Genomic DNA, 5,061 nt, shown 5'->3' on the forward strand with positions numbered 1-5,061 from the left:
GTGCGTCCAATCCTGCTGTATTTGAACATATACTTTAGTACAGTATGAAGCAATTTAGGTGTCATTATATAATGCTTTGAAAAGATTTCATACACTTCTTTTGCTTTTCCTGGCAGCTTTAAGTCTTGACAATTCAATAATTTCAAGGAACCATTCCACATTTTCTGAAAACACTCCTCACTAAGTTGAAATTCTCTTCCAAATCTATTAACCGTATTAGCACTGGCAGTAAATCCAGTCTCAATCAAAATGACTTTGTTCAGCTTACCTTCAACAGCTGCTTTGATTTTGTTAAGGTAATGAGAATTGTAAATTGTTACATGGTCAATAATCAGACAATCACCAGCATTGAATTTATCAGCATAAGACATAAAAATCTCCAAACTTTTATCCCTTTTTTCAACTTCATTTAGGTCAATATAGTGAATTCCATTGTCGTTCTTTTTTCTGCATTCCCAAACATAGTACAACACTGAAGATGTATATCCTAGACCCTTAATTCCACATTCAGAAGTCCATAAATTTCCTTCCAGTCTATGTAATTCTAAAATGCCTATAAATGCATCATGAAATTTAGTTTTCACAAAGTACCTTCCAGCTTCGAAATCTGCGGCATTGGCAAATAGCTTTGTTTCCTCAACTTTAAATTCTCCCTTTAGGACAATGGCCTCAGTGGAATCAGATTTAGCCTGCTAAAAACAGAGATTTATCAATAGTTAATAATAATAATACATTTTAAGACATGAAGGAAAGGGTGTTTCATTTTCAGAGTTAGACTTGTATCATTATCAAAATGTATGTTCTTGATGCAACACCATTTGAGAAATGCCTAGAATCATAAGTTACCTTTCACCGAGATTTGCATTTGTTTTTCTAAGGAAAACAATTTTCCCTTTACATTTATATTTCCAACTGTAAACAAGAGGCCCAAGGGCCTTGATGGTCACCTGAGATGGTACAACACTGTAAAGGATCCATAGATGTATGCAATAAAACAAAATAAAATGATAGATGAAGCTATGTTGTCCAAAAGCAAGAGAAACAGGATGATCAGTTATCAACAAAATTAATTAGTATAGTACTCAGTAACAAATCTTAAAGTACTTCTATTTACTTGCCTGACTTGCCCAGAATTGGCACTGTCACCAAGCTGACTTAACAAAACAATAGTGCTTGGGCACTTAAATTCATTCCCTTTCACACTGGCCTCTCTTGGTCTTTGAAGAACACATAATATATAAAGATAAGATATATTTGTTTCATTTTTATTTATCTTTTATTTACAAGTCTATATGACCATTAAAAAACTATGAAAGTACTTTTTGTATTATATATTAAGACAGGAGGCCCATGGGCCACATCGGTCTCCTGAACACATTGGCTAGGAATAAGCAGAAATCAGTTAGCATTGAAAAGATTAAATAATAAGTTATCGCAAATACCTCCCCCCCCCCAAACCCCCCCCCCCCCCACTTGAATCTACACAACTGAGGATGCTTCCATATTTCTTTGACTAATCATGGCTTTAGATGATTTTTTTTTCTACATGATTGATCTTCTATTGTGGCTATGCCCTACCCCTGGGGAACATTTGAACAAACTTGAATCTACACTACCTGAGGATTATTCTGAATTTATATGACTAATCATGAATTTGCTATTCTTGGGAAAAAGATTTTTTGATTGATTTATCATGTAAAACTTTGATCACCAATTGTGGCCCCTAACTACCCCTGGGGTCATGATTTGAACAAACTTAAATTTAAACTACCCAAGGATGCTTCCATATATATGTGTCTAATCATGGCATTGCTGTTTTTGAGAAGAAGATTTTTTAAACATTTTTCTAATGTATACATGTACCTATCTAAAACTTTGATCCCACATTATGGCCCCATCCAAGCCCTGGGGGTCATGATTTGAAAAAACCAGAAGTCTCTGACGAGACTGTAGCTCTACTGGTTGTGTTTATAAAGGAAGATAAAAGTAGCACTTGGACTTGAAACTTTGCAACAGCAATAAATAGAATAATGATCCTTGGTTTAGTCTCTTTTGTGGCAAGATTTATTATTATATCAGACTAAAACTGTAGGAGGAGTAGCCTTTTAAAACAATTTTACAGAAATTTTGATTTAAGTAACCATGGCAACATCATTCAACAAAATCAAAAAACAATAACACCAATTATGTATCTTTGTAGTCTACTTGTATGCCACATTATACTGAAATCAGACAAAGAAGTGCAGGAGGAGTAGGAGGATTTTCAAGAAAATTTCTATTTTTAGTAACCATGGCAACACTGTTCATCGGAATCCGAAACTGGTACAGAGAATTATGTATCTTAGTGTAGTCTACCTGTGTGCCTAGTACTACTAAAATCAGACCAAAACTGTAGGGGTAGCATTTTGAAGGTATATCAAGGAAATTTCTATTTTTAGTAACCATGGCAACAATGTTCATCGAAATTATAAAATCAATATAAAGAATTATGTATCTTAGTGTAGTCTACTTGTTTGCCAAGTTATATTGAAATCAGATAAAAACTGTAGGAGGAGTAGCATTTTGAATGTTTTTCACAGAAATTTCTATTTTTAGTAACCATAGCAACATTGTTCATTGAAATCAAAAACCGATACACAGAATTATGTATCTTATTATAGTCTACTTGTGTGCCAAGTTATATTGAAATCAGATAAAAACTGTAAGAGGAGTAGCATTTTGAAAGTATTTCACAGAAAATTTCTATTTTTAGTAACCATGGCAACACCATTCATCGAAATCAGAAACCGGTAAACAGGATTATGCATCTTAGTATAGTCTACTTGTGTGCCAAGTTATATTGAAATCAGATAAAAACTGTAGGAGGAGTAGCATTTTGAAAGTATTTCACAGAAATTTCTATTTTTAGTAACCATGGCAACACCATTCATCGAAATCAAAAACCGGTACACAGGATTATGCATCTTAGTATAGTCTACTTGTGTGCCAAGTTATATTGAAATCAGATAAAAACTGTAGGAGGAGTAGCATTTTGAATGTTTTTCACAGAAATTTCTATTTTTAGTAACCATAGCAACATTGTTCATTGAAATCAAAAACCGATATACAGAATTACGTATCTTATTATAGTCTACTTGTGTGCCAAGTTATATTGAAATCAGATAAAAACTGTAGGAGGAGTAGCATTTTGAAAGTATTTCACAGAAATTTCTATTTTTAGTAACCATGGCAACATTGTTCATCGAAATAAAAAACCGGTATACAGAATTATGCATCTTAGTATAGTCTACTTGTGTGCCAAGTTATATTGAAATCAGATCAAAACTGTAGGAGAAGTAGCATTTTGAAAGTATTTCACAGAAATTTCTATTTTTAGTAACCATGGCAACACCGTTCATTGAAATCTAAAACCGATAAATAGAATTATGTATCTTAGTATAGTCTACTTGTGTGCCAAGTTATATTGAAATCAGATCAAAACTGTAGGAGGAGTAGCATTTTGAATGTTTTTCACAGAAATTTCTATTTTTAGTAACCGTGGCAACATCGTTCTTCGAAATCAAAAACCGATACACAGAATTATGTATCTTAGTGTAGTCTACTTGTGTGCCAAGTAATATTGAAATCAGACCAAAACTGTAGGAGGAGTAGCATTTTGAATGTTTTTCACAGAAATTTCTATTTTTAGTAACCATGGCAACACCGTTCATTGAAATCAAAAACCGATATACAGAATTATGCATCTTAGTATAGTCTACTTGTGTGCCAAGTTATATTGAAATCAGATCAAAACTGTAGGAGGAGTAGCATTTTGAATGTTTTTCACAGAAATTTCTATTTTAAGTAACCATGGCAACACCGTTCATTGAAATCAAAAACTGATATACAGAATTATGTATCTTAGTGTAGTCTACTTGTGTGCCAAGTAATATTGAAATCAGACCAAAACTGTAGGAGGAGTAGCATTTTGAAAAATTGTTTACAGACGGACAGACAGACAGACAGACGGACGGACGACGGACACCTTACTATCGCATAAGCTCTTCTGGTCTCTGACCAGTAGAGCTAAAAATTGAATTTACACTACCTGAGGATGCTTCCATATAAATATGACCAATCATGACTTCTGTTATTGAGAAGATTTTTAAAGATTTTTCTTATGTTTTCCTATGTAAAACTTTCATTGCCCATTGTGTCCCCACCCAAGCCCTCGGGATCATTTGAACAAACTTGAATCTACACTACCTAAGGATGCTTCCATATAAATGTCGATCACCAGTCATGGCTTTACCATTCTTGAGAAGAATTTTTAAAAATAAATTTCCTATGTTTTCCTATGTTAAACTTTGATTGCCCACTACCACCCCACCCAAGCCCTGGGGGTCATGATTTGAAAAAACTTGAATCTACACTATGTCAGGAAGCTTTCACATAAGTTTCATCTTTTCTGACCCAGTGGTTCTTGAGAAGAAGATTTTTAAATAACCCCACCCAATTCTTACTTTTTCTAAATTATCTCCCATTGGAAGAGGGTGTGGTCCTTCATTTGAACAAATTTGAATCCCCTTTACCCAGGGATACTTTGTGCCAAGTTTGGTTGAAATTGGCCAAGTGGTTCTGGATCGAAGAAGATGAAATTGTAAAAAATTTATGACGACAATGAAGACAGACAAATTTTGATCAGAAAAGCTTACTTGAGCCTTCAGCTCAGGTGGGCTAAAAATTCTTGTATAATGCTCTTACTAGTGTAACGGGAGAGGAGAAAAATGCAGCGGACCAGACCGGGATTCGAACCCGGGCCCCCTGAATCTCCAGTCAGGTGCTCTACCAACTGAGCTATCTGGCCACCGGCGATCGAACCCGTCTGACCGCCACATTAGTATTCAACTGACCTTTCAATTACATTATTTAGTAATTTTAAATTATCATAGGTCATTAAATAGCAAATGGTAATAATCTCAGTAGAATACAAAATAGAGCCCTGTCCAGCATCAGAACGTTTGACCAAGTGGTCCAGAATTTCAAAAATCTAATAAAAATACCCTTGCTCATCACAACTAC

General features: G+C 34.5%; 1 non-coding gene across 1 annotated transcript; it reads right to left on the reverse strand.

The window, feature by feature from the left end:
* Positions 1-4,773: 4,773 nt before the first annotated feature.
* Trnas-gga (transfer RNA serine (anticodon GGA)) lies at positions 4,774-4,846 on the reverse strand. The gene has a single exon. It is a non-coding gene; the product is annotated as a tRNA-Ser (tRNA).
* Between the last annotated feature and the right edge of the window lie 215 nt (positions 4,847-5,061).

Source organism: Saccostrea echinata, unplaced genomic scaffold (assembly GCF_033153115.1).
Source record: "Saccostrea echinata isolate AGI-Se365-2 ecotype Australia unplaced genomic scaffold, CSIRO_AGI_Sech_v1 ptg000054l, whole genome shotgun sequence".
NCBI lineage: Eukaryota > Metazoa > Mollusca > Bivalvia > Ostreida > Ostreidae > Saccostrea > Saccostrea echinata.